Source organism: Talpa occidentalis, unplaced genomic scaffold (assembly GCF_014898055.3).
Source record: "Talpa occidentalis isolate TD23 unplaced genomic scaffold, MPIMG_talOcc4v2.1 talOcc4.8, whole genome shotgun sequence".
Classification (NCBI taxonomy): domain Eukaryota; kingdom Metazoa; phylum Chordata; class Mammalia; order Eulipotyphla; family Talpidae; genus Talpa; species Talpa occidentalis.
In genome coordinates, this window is record NW_023605194.1 from 100,754,009 (window position 1) to 100,767,206 (window position 13,198).

At 31.7% G+C, this 13,198-nt stretch overlaps 1 pseudogene; it reads left to right on the forward strand.

Annotated features, from left to right (window-relative positions):
- Window positions 1–695: 695 nt before the first annotated feature.
- On the forward strand, window positions 696–2,098 carry LOC119234753 (influenza virus NS1A-binding protein-like; annotated as a pseudogene).
- The last annotated feature ends 11,100 nt before the right edge of the window (window positions 2,099–13,198 follow it).

Below are 13,198 nucleotides of genomic sequence, written 5' to 3' on the forward strand. Positions count from 1 at the left end.
GGCCAGGTCTCCCACAGTGAGCATTTGTGACTCACTATTTTCAGTAAGTGCCAAAGACTAGGTTCTTTTATTTAATTCTTCGCAGGAGAGGTTGCACATTTCTCCATGTATCATTATCATTCTGTTGATGATGCTGACTAACCAGAAGTTTTGTTATATGTTTATTTAACAAATATTAAAAAATTGAAGATTAGGAGTGTTTGCTTTTGCTTGTTTTGTTTTCCTAGACATTAATATTGTAAATTAGTCAGTGTGTTGGTGAAAGAATAGGCTTAGATGATGGAAAAGAAATGAGAAATAGAATTAACATTTATATGAAATTTTCATGGCAAATATTATCATTTTTAACTTAAAATTTTAATATTCATATATTATTAGTGTATCATTAAAATATATGCTTATGTGTATATATATATAGATACCTATCTGGGATATATATGATATTTAAGGATTTGATCATGCTATTTTCAGACCAGATAGTTTTGGAATCACCATTAGAGCTTAAGAAACTTCAACTTTTTCTTCAAACCACCTATATTCATACCTCTACCAAGTGCTGAATTTTAACATTCCCTTGTCTTTGGATTATTTAAGATGCCTCAGAAATATATTTTTCACCAGTATAGTAACTAGTATAATATATATGAAAAATGTTTCAACAGATATTTAATCTTTGAAAAATGAAAATTTAATTTTCTGTTATCAAATTAAATGCTTTTAGGAAACGTGGTCAGTTTTGTGATATCAACTTCAGTTCTGTGGCCATGAGATGTTAGCACACAAGGTAGCCTTGGCTTGTTGCAGTCCCAATTTATTTGAAATTGTTAGTGTGAGAATGATCCTCATGGATTTTCTTGTATTAAATTTGATGATCCCAATTCAGAAGCTGTTGAAGTCTTGTTGAATTATGTCTGTAGCGCTCAGTTGAAAGTGACAAGAAATCAGTAAAAGATGTTTATTCTTCAAGGAAAAAAGCTGAAGATGGAGTAAAACAGGTTTGTGGCAATTATTTACAATCTATAATGGATGCTACCAGTTTTTTCTCTTACCAAAATTAAGTAAGTTGTATGGGAGATATCTATTCCAACAAATATTCCATTTTTTGAACAAGGTTAGTGCTTATATTCAGGAACATTTGTTACAAATTTTAGAAAAGGAAGTTCCTTAAACTCCCAAGGCAAGAATTAGCCTTGAAGATGATTTTACTTGCCCAGCAATGGTAAAGTGGCGCTGAGCATCTGGTAGAATGGAGGCAGTCTGGAAAAGCTGATGGAAGAGGTTCAAAGCCTGTATTACTTAGCTGGTCAAAACTGCTTGATGGGAACTTATTAAATGGGCAGGTTAAGGTATTTAACAGTGAAGATGACCACTTTTATTTTGTACAGAAGCAGCCACCACATGACAATGGACATTAACAGTAAGTTCCATTGGACATGTCTCTTCCCCAAATATTACAACACTAAGCCATAAGCATGAGTGGAATATCTCCAAAGAACATATGGGTTTGGCTGTGCTGGATGCTATATTCTGTGTAATTTTCTTTCACAGGCAATGCAGCCCACAGAGATCAGCATTCACACTCTAAACTTAATTAAAATTTTGAGCTTTCATTTGTAACCAGATGAAATAATGGAAGCTCATGTCTCCTATGCAGTATGCATGATCTACTCTGGGAACAGCAGAGAAAAATGGTGAATTCATAAATGTAGCTGGCTATATAAAGAGTATCTTCAAACAGTTGAATTCTATAATCCACATGTAGATAACCAGCCTTTTCTTGCTCCCATGAAAAGAACATCAAGAGCCCAATTTTAAATGATATACTCATGAACCATCTCAATGTGGTAGGTAGATTGGATGGCCACTTAGAAGTCTTGAGTTGTAAAGAAATGTATGATCCAAACATAAATAACTGGACACCTATTTTGGAATTAAGAACTAACTGTTGTAAGGCATGAGCGTATGGTAAGAATGGAAAAATATACATTATTAGTGACTCAAAAAGAACTGAAAATTGTGATACATTTGATCCTATACAAAACCATGGATAACCTATGTTCCTCTTAACACACAAAGATTATTGAATGACGTGGATTAATTTAAACTAATGCTGAATGTTGTGGATTTTCTCTCAAAAAAAGCCATTACGTGATAGTTAATTTCTAATAGGTAAATTAGAATAGTCATGTCTCAGTGAAAATATGCACATGATTAATGGAGAGTCTCAGCCCTTTTTTATGATGTTGATTTTGCCAAAGCTAAATATTTAATGCCATTAGATGGCATTTCCTTAAATGAAAACTTAATGGGGCTTAATATTAAAGAATAGTGATTAAATATTTTCTAAGAATTTCAAGAACTACTTTTTAAAGCAGAATCATATAGATTAAGGTCTCAGATCATTGTCCCATTTCCAATTTCACTTTTTTTCCCTTTTATGCCCAAATAACTTTCATCAGTATCTAATGTAATCGGTTTTCTTCAGTGAAATTTTATTGGAAAGGATTTTCAAAATCTTTTCAGTACACAATAATCTGTATTGCACTGTGTTTGAAAATCTAACCTCAGTAAGATTGAGGGCAAGTATTATGCAAATAAAGACCAAAAGAATGATTGTTATGGTAAAACATTCCTTAAAAGACCTTTAGTATTGCTGAGTAATATTAAAAATCTTTGAAAAACACAGCTTCCCTATATATTTAATTCACCCCAGAGGTAAGAGAGGTCAATTGAAATACAACACTATTTCATATAACTACAGTAAATTGTTATATCGATTTTGTGTTTTTCTGGCCACCAAAATCAAACAGCAAGCTCAGATTATTTAAACTAAACACTTGTTTACATCCTCCTAGGCCAGGAGTTGACATATTCCAGATTGTGGGTGAAGCTGGTAACCACTTTTGTAATATTTTTTTTAATTCTATTTTTTTTTTTTTTTAGTGAGGTAATTCTTGCTTACAACACAGCATACATCTAGAGGAACAGGTTTACACCTCTCCACATATATGTTATACCACACCACACCTACTAGAACAAAGTCACACTCACTCACTTATCACTCACTGGCTTCTTTCATGGTATAAAAGCAGAGATGAGTAGCTGCAACAGAAACCATATGGCCTGCAAAACCTAAACTATGTGTTGTCTGGTTCTTTATAAAAAAGTATCTTCACTCGATTTAGACTTTTCTTAAATATAGTGTTGAAATCAAAGTGTGTAAAATTCAAACCAAGAACAGGCTTTCAACATTTCTCACAACTCCAGAAAATGAAGTAAAATTGTTTAGTTGGTTTATTGATTTTCCTTAAAGTATTTTGTGAATTTTAAGCTGAGGAAATTGAAAAATAGATTTCTATTTTTCATAATAGGTATCTAATGTGTTATATTTTATCATTTTTACTCAAATTGCAGGGCACATTTTACTTGGCAAGCAAACCCCTGAACATTTCATGTAAAACTGGCTTAAACATAAGTCTTAAATATATGGAAGTCATCTTATTTATCTGAGTTGGAATTTTACATATGAGAAAAATATTAAAACAGAAATGAATCTTAAAAGAACTAGTTTAATACATTAATTTATTGAAAGCATCCTCTTTTTTCTGTCTGTAGATAATTCCTTTGGGGGATTTGAAGTAACCGGCAGATTTGCAGAGAAACACTGTTAACAATTAAGAAAAACTTTTGGTGTTTAGCACTATGCCGTTTACAGTAATGCTGGTTACTTAATGCTATAAAATTGTAATGAGAATTATTTTCTCCATTTCCAATGAGCAATACTTAGTTAGAAAAGATTTAATTCACCATTGTTAATAAAATTTCCTAAGTCTGTATTTCTTGCTAACCACATAATTTAAATGACAATTGTAATGCATAGATTAAAATTTAAAATATATATCAATCACAAACATTATGCTTGATCTAAATGTTTCTTTATGGATTATAACATAGGGTGCATTAGTATTATAGGACAGTTACTATCTTCCCAGTGATGAGAAACAGAAGTCAGAAGTCACTAGGTGGGGATGATCACATATTTCCTTTAGTTCATTTCAATAAATTAATGTTGGTAGAGAATCCACAAATATCAATTATGTATTGGAGATATAATGATTAGTAAATCTTATTCCATGACCATCAGGTGATTTCTTATTTTAAATATGAGAAATTGACTTACATTTTGTCCATGTTTGTATTATGTCTTTAAATAATATTGTATTCTAGAACATATGACAGATGAGATCTTGATAACTACACAAAAATCATTGACAACATTCAATATTCACTTAATTTAAATCCTAATGTACTAGGCAGTTTGACAGCTGCTAGAATTAAAATAATAAGCAGACACAAACAAAAGTAAACTTATTCATGCTCCAGCACTTGATGCATTAAAGAAGTTAAGGAAATTCAATGTCTAATTCTTTAATATCTAATTCTCTAATATCAATTTCTCATATTTAAAATGAGAAATATCTGGTGGTCATGGAATAAGATTTACTAATCATTATATCTCCAATACATAATTGATATTAGTGGATTCTCTACCAACATTAATTTACTGAAATGAACTAAAGGAAATATGTGATCATCCCCACCTGACTTCTGTTTCTCATCACTGGGAAGATAGATTAAAATAAACCCAAAATTGTTACAAACCTTTTGTGAACAAATTAAATTAACCCAATATTTGTGACTATATAGAAAATTGTCGATCACATCCATGCAAATGCAGTAGATATTATGGTTAAGATACACTTCAGATTTTTCACTCCATGAAATAATAGACCACTTCCCATACATTGTTTTTGTGAAACACATATATGATCTTTGCCCTTTTTTCATTTCATACACTCATCAATTTATTTTTTCTCTCGCCCATCATGAAAAAAACTTTCTATGTTTCCATGTACAAAAATACTGACGTCTGAATGGAACTGCTGACAACAGGTTAAGCTCATGAGATAATCCTATAGAGAACTTCAATTTTTGAAGGGAATTCTGATGTCACTACCAAGTTTGTAAATTATCTATTCTTATGACTATATATAGAAAGGGCACTGCTCTATAAGCTGTGTAATAGGGAGAGCTCACTATTTATGGGAAGAATTATTTTGGCTGTTTTCTGGAGGATTATTAGGTTTTAAACAGATACTACACACTTGCTTAATTTGGACACATATAACTCTTAGGAAGCCTTTATAGTTCTTATGCGCAAAACTATCAGCAGACACCAAACATATTTATACAATCATACATCTGTTGCCTTCTAAGCTCTTTGTTCTTTCTGACACTCTGAGCAGTGTGCCAGAGTGTCAGAACCTTACACTACAGTGTGTGTGTAGTGTAAGGTTCACTGGAGACATAAAATAACATGGCAGAAATAGGACTGTGGGATTTCTATCAGCACTGGGGAATTAGAAATCCTTCCAAATCATTGACTAGCTAGATTGATTAATGATCAGTCCTTTAGTAGCATCCTGAAAGAGAACTGATAGGAAACCCAAAAAACTCCACTACAAATCCATGAGAAACAGTAAATGAATATATAGCAAAGCGGTCGGTTACAAAGACGACATACAAAAATCCATAGCATTTTTATGGACAAGTAATGAATGGTAAGAAAAAGAAATAAAGAAAATAACTCTGTTTATGATTGCCTCAAAAAGACTCAAGTTCCTAGGAATTAATCTAACTTGGGAAGCAAAAAGCCAATACAATAAAAACTACAAGATATTAAAACATCCAGTGACATAGGAGATTAAAGAATATCCCATGCCCATGGATGGGGAAAATCAATATAACCAAAAATACTATCCTGTCTAGAGCAATATGTAAATTTGACACAATATCCATCAAAATACCAACAATATTCTTCAAATAAATTGAACATAATTTTTTAAAAATTTATAAGGAGCAAAGTTTTCCTAAATAGAAAATAATCCTTTAATATTCACTGGTGAAAGAGGAGGAATATTAGTGAATAAAATAAGAAAATGTAGAAAAATACCATTAATCAGAATGAAATTATTTTTTTAAGTCTGGAAAAAACCAATGTCAGATGTAATAAAATGGTATTTTTCATAATTTCTGTGCTTCTGTTTCATAGACTTTACCAATAATACTTTATTTAAATAATGTATAAGTATTATTTTCAAAATCTCTAAAATACTTTCATAAATGTGATTTAATTTCATATGCCTAATGTAATATGCAAAAAAAATCTATCCCCCTTTTACTTAACTTTAAAGAAATTAAGTCTTCTAAATGTAACTTGACTGAGACAAATGTAAATTTTTTGACTTTTTCTTTTGTGCCTTTTTAATAATTTTTCTCAAATATTATTTTAAAGGCTTGAATCTTTAAAGAATCTTGATTAAATGCAATAAATTTACTGGCGTGTTGTCTTATTGCATTTCTTCAATCTTTGACAGATTTATAAAACTAAATTATCACTAATTTCTATTGTAAAAGAAATAAAGGTATATTTTTTCTTTATTCATTATGGAAAAATTCATATATTTTATTTCATTGCTAATTTTCTCTTAATACCAATAATTATATATGTATTTACAGGATATATATTTTTGATTATTTTGCAACATTTCAGTTCACAAATATAAGCACTAGGAATTCAATTGTAAGATTTTTGATTTCATACTAGAGATCACTTAAAAGTATAATTTCAGAAAAGAAACCAGCATTAAAGAATCACACTCAAATTTCTAACAAGGAGAATTAAATATTTTATATGCAACATTTTTCTCACTTAGTAATTGTCACAAAAGTGGAATTGTCATGTTCAATTTTCTGTTCTGTTATCTCTATCATGAGAAAGATATAACAGGAATCATTGTTCCACACTATTAAAAAAGATAATTGAACTGGATTGATTCTCAGGTTTGATTTGCTAATTATATTAGATTGTTTCTTTTTTCCTGGAAGACACACAGGAGCAAAGTGCTGAATGAAAATTTCCTTTATATTCCATCAAACTCGATACTGTAATCCAATGACAGCATTTTTCCAGTAATAGATATTTTCATATGGATATGCTGACATTTGTAAAACAATGATTCAGGCAGAGACTATCAATGTACAAAGGGAATATTGTACATTTATATGCACTTACCTGAAAAAAATCCTGACTAGCCCTAATATAGTATTATGATTATTTTAAATTTTCATATATGACTATCAACATATTTGATGTGTGTACATATATCTCAGATACTTAGAACATGAAGCAAGTGGTTGGAAATTTGCAGATATTGTATACGGCTATTTTGTAGATATTTAAAAATAAGTTAACATTATATGGTCAATTTTAACTTTAGTGTCTCTTTTTATCGAGGTTACAGTGGTTAACAACTATGTACATGATTTAGGGGAATGCTTATGTCACCATGCCTACCATCAAAGCACCCACAGTCCACTGCGATACTATTTACCATAGCCAAGTTATGGAAACAACCTAAATTGCTCACTGATAGAGCAAACACACACACAACCGACTACTACTATAGCGACTCAGTTATATAAAAGATGAAATTTTGCCATTTGCAACAACATAGATAAAACTGGAGGGGATTATGTTAAATGAAATAAATCAGAAGGAGAAAGACAAATACCAGATGATTTCACTCAGGGGGAGTATAGAGAAATAAAACAAAGGCACAAAGTAGGCAAAATTAAACCAAAACAGATCCTTGAAATATGTCTGAAGAATTGAGTCTAATAGTGTGGGAGGGAGAGAGGGTGAGACAAAGGAGGGAGGAGGATCAATGGTCTAGAGTAAAGGACATTACTCTCTTCTTAATACCCATGATTTTCACCTTTAAGTAAATACAAAAAATACAAATAGGGCTTCCCCGGTGGCGCAGCGGTTGAGCGCTGGGTTGCGAAGCTGCCTGCAGCCTCTGCAGTGCCGGTTCGATCCCGGGCCACCGGGTGAGGGTCCCACACGGCGCGCAGACCTCTCCTGCCGCCCGCTGCTCCCCTCAGCAGTGTACTTCGTCAGTCTGCCTGTTCTGCTTTCCGCTCTGGCTCTGGTGAATTCTCTCACGCTCCCGCGCCTCTGACTGTACCCAGTGCTTGTATAAATAAATAAATAAATCTTTTTTAAAAATACAAATATATTCTAGGATAGTATTCAAAAATATTAATAGGAGCACTACTTTAATAGCAAAAATATGCCCATCAAAATGAGAATAGATAAATTAAGAATGGTATATTCAAACAATGGATTATTATGCAGTGCTCAGAGTAAATTATCTACAGGTATTTATTATAATAGAAGTGAATCCTATTAGTAACATTGATTTAAAAATCTCAAAGTCTGTATTAAGTACGGTACTATTTCATAAGATCAAAACATCTGAGATCATAGATAGTACTTGTAGAAATGCCTTGAAATGGATCAAACTGAATTTTTAACAAAAATAATTAAAATGGGATTACGAAAATGGCCATCTTGGGTATGGCAGTTAGAACTGGGGATGGTATTATGTCATAAGAGGAAATTAGTCATTTTTCATGTTGGGCTAACATATACAAACAAATATATATGTATGTATGCATGTGTGCATGTATGTATGCATGTGTATGTATGTGTGTATGTGTGTATGCATGTATGCATTTATATATGTAATGAGCCAATGAACCAAGCATTGTCAATGATCGAATAATGTATGAATTAAAGAATAATCCATTTGTACACACTTGATACCTAGAGATTAAAAACTACCAGCATGTCCATGAACACACATATGTGCAGGTATCACACATGTGTGCAGGTGACACACACATAGCACCAATTCACTAGGATAACTTTGAAGACTTTCTTTATAGGGTCATATGCTCCTTTGTAACCGCACAAAGGTTTGGTGCATGATGCATATCATATCACCATGAAGCTACTTCAAGTTTTCAGTAGTAGTTCTACTTTCTTTATTTAAATCTTAAAGTCTACAATGCATTTTTCTCTTAATTTAGTTCTTTATATTCATCTTTCAGTTCAGCTTCTATATTTTCAAAAGAAGCTTGTATGATCCTTCCAGTACACACAGAACATATCCAAATCTTTGCTCCCAATTCTTAGCCCATGAAACACAGCCTGAATTAACCTATTTATTGATGATTTTACAGACTACAAGTCATCTCCATGCTTGAAGAGATCTTGTGAACTGAGGATTACAGTTTCAGGCATGTTGGGAAATGGAATTCCTGAAAGGTGTGTATGGAAGGGAGGGTCAATGGGAATTAGGGGTGTAGTTAAGCAAACTACTATGTTTGGCTAATTAACCAAACACATGTGGTCTCAGGGTCCTCTTGTTTCTGTGGCCTGACCTGCTACCTAGTACTACTGGGAAGGAGACTTGTAGGAGACACTTGGAAGAGATACTTGAAAGAGACACATGGCTGAGAGACATAAGAAAAGGTTGACCTTGGCAGAGACAAAGTATTTGTACTTTGATTTTATATTTTCTCTCTCCCTCGCTCTTTTTTTTTTTTTTTTTTTTCTGGTCCCTGCTTTCTAAGATCTGCCTAATCCCTTTCTTGTGATTCCCCACCAGAAGGTAACTTAAACTTTTGGCAAGGATTTTGGTCCCAGTGGTCATGCTCCTGGCTGACTCCTGGCATTTGCTCAAGAAGGGATTAATAATTTTGGAGGTTTTATTGGGCAATTAACATACTTTCCTTTCTATGCACACTAATTCTGTAAAAGATTTTTCATACTAAAACCAACCAAACAAACAAATAAAAATAAATGAAACCTATGCTCCCATAATGCACTAGCTATTTATCTGGGGGCAGTTTATTTTCCTTCACTAGACCATGAGCAATTTTAAATCTGGAAGAGAATCTGATTAATCTCCCAAGGTAAATACTACGTATGGAATGTAAACTACATTCCATACATATCAAATTAAGTTTCAAAAATGACTACTAGTCTTATCTCATAGCATTGCCTGGGGAAGGTGTCCACCAGCAAAGTTCCTCTTACCATCTCTAATGTATCCAAATGAGTCATATATTTTGGCTCCCACAGAGTGTTATAATTTCCTCTCGTGAAGATTTAAATTCTATAAAGTTTCTTTCCTCAAACTATTTCTCTCCAATACTCTCTAGTCTTTCTCTGACTATATTCCTTAAGGGTTGGAACAGTTTCTATGCAGTTGCTGCTTTTAAAGTCCAAGCTGAGATCTGTCTGTTAACATGTGCACAGGTGTATAAGACTCTTTCTAGTCTTTTTAAATGATGCTTTATCTTTGTGGTTCTGGATTCCACATTTATCTGTTTTTCTGAAAGGAAATCCAAGCTGAAATACAAGGAGTTGCATAGTCTCAAAATACAATAACATTTATTTAAGATAACCTCTCTTTTTTTCATTTATCTGAGTATCTTAAACATTAAAACCACTGTTATATAAAACTCCTGGTGCTTTTTTTTTAAAGAATTTAGTCATTCATTCATTCTTCCCACAATCTCTGTCTCTAAGGAAGTGTTACCTGTTATGACTGAATATGCAAGTTTCTCAGTCCATTCCTTCTAAGGGTGATTTTAAAACTACTTTCTTATAAGTGAAAAATGTATGGAGTCTGACTTGTAGTAATCAAAAATTTCACAAGATGAATAAGTTATTCTATTTCATTTTCATCCACCTCGTCTGGTTCTGTGATGCAGCAAAAATTCAGATCTGCATGTGTCCTGATTTGGACAAAATGATGGTCATGAGGGCAACACATAAACTGGATGGAATAAATTTATGCTGAAGCCCCAATTTTTTTCATGAGTGATATGTATTTACTGCACATGATTTTATGCAAATACCAGAAACTGACTCAATAATCAAAGTTAAAATTGCATCCAATATGCTCCACATCTTGCTGAGGTATTCCAATAATATTGCGCTTGCAGTTTTCCAAACCATATTTTACCCAGTCAGACTTAAAATATTGCTCTAGTCTGCCTTTATTCCTCTGAAGTGACACCTTGAAAGTGATGCCTTGTGTGTTATAGAAGATGGACTAAAAGTAGATTCAATAAACTGTCTGTCTAATTTATACCACACACAACATCATCTGGGGACATTGGCAATAAGGAAAAAAGGGGAGAAATAAATAGTGTTTCTGGCATTTCAGAAAATGTGCGAGGTTTTGAGGCTATAGGGATTATGTTTGGTTTGCTATTTTATTTCAATTCCAAGAACTTGTCAGTTTTCAAGTCTCCCCTAAACCCTACAATTTCTACTATATTGCAAAATTATGTTGAAAATATTTGCTATCATATATTAGCTTTTTTTTTCCCATAAAGAAATGGGATGTTTTAGGAGAGGATATTTTTAAATATGTATTTAGAAAGCAACATACACTTTTTAAAGCATATATACTATCTTTATGAAACCTGGGTTTTTTATCCAGTAAAAAAAAAAAATCCCCTTGTTAATCTTCTTTCCCATTTCAGTAATATTTATTTTATTCTGAATCAAGAGAAAATAAAAAATTGGGGCATAATAATGAGTCAAGGTTTATTATAACACATTGTTACAAAAAGTCAAAGATGTATTTTTTAAATGTGTAAGACACATTGGAAAGAAATGTTAAGTATTTTGTTGATTAAATTAGATGAACATATGAGGACAGTGTTATTCAATTTTATCTTACAATACCTTACAAAACATTGTCTTTAGATACTCAGTAATTTTTATTATAGCAAAGTTAAGCTCCATTTTGATCTGCAAAACAATTTCTAATCCAATTTCATAATATTTGAAGCAATAACTCAATACTACCTTGGCATATTACAAATTCGATTGGAATTTAAAGTGGTACTAAAGCTAAGAGATTGAATATTTCAATCATTTGAAACCTTGAAAATGATTAGTTTTAATCACATTCACTATAAAAATTAAGAAAATTGGGTAAACTGATTCAAAAAATATAAACATGTATTCATAATATGTGTTCTTTACCATAATCACAAGTTATATTTTAATGTACTTAAATGTCACCAAGTGTTTTTGATCTTTATACCATAGTCTTATTTTCCTATCTGGGTTACCAAAAAAAAAAAAAAAAAAAAAAAAAAAGGCCTATATAGAAGTGTATTTCCAATTGATTGAGGATTTACATTGGCTCATAAATCTGACCTTCCTTTTGGATGAGAAATGTTTTATGACTCTCATATTCACCTTCTGACACCTAAGCTGTAGCAATAAAATGGAATAGAACCATTGCCCTCAGGTAAATGTCATATTCCATGACCACATTTTCAGGAAGTTATAAAGATGTTACAGAGGATCACTGTAAAAAGTTATGGGATACATTTATTTACAGAATAAATAAAGTTTAAATGAAGGTTTAATACAGTATTTTGTAATTGTGTAACAAGTGAGGATAGTTGTTCTCTCTAATAATTTATACACTGTAAATTTGAAAAATATTATTGTAATGATGTCCTTAAAATCAAATTTATTAACAATTTCTTTCACAAAATGTGAATTATAAATCAGTTATTCATTCCTTTTTTTAAGATGACCAAGCATTTGCAAACAAAATCATTTGTATTTCTATACATTAACAATGACTACCTGAAAAAGGAAATTAAAAATCTTACTTAGAATACTATGAAAAGAAAATAATATTTAGAAACAACTTAACCTAGGAAGCAAAAGACTTGTGCAGTGAAAAGTTCAAAATATCATTTAAAGAAATTTAAAATGATCCACATAAATGCACTCATGACTTGCAAGATAATAACATCTAATACTTAGTGATTATTTACATATTAAATATTATTTAATGTTATTAAAATATTAATTAAATATTAAATATTTAGTGTTATTAAAATTTCCATACCACCCAGTGTGTTTAATAGACCTGATACAATCCCTATCATAGTCTCAATTATACTTATTTGTAAAAATAGAAAACTATGTACTTTTGGGCATTTACTCCAAAGGAATGAAAATTTGATTTAAAAAACACATCCACATTCCGATGTACCCTGCAGCATTATTTGCAATATCTGAAAGGTGGAAACTCCCTAAATATCCATCAACAGATGAATGGTTAAAGAGAAATGCGGTACAAACAGAATATTGCTTAACCTTAGAAAGAAATCTTGTCATAAGCTACAGCTTTAATGATCCTTGCAGACATTGGGCTACATGAAAAAAGCAGCCATGGAAGAC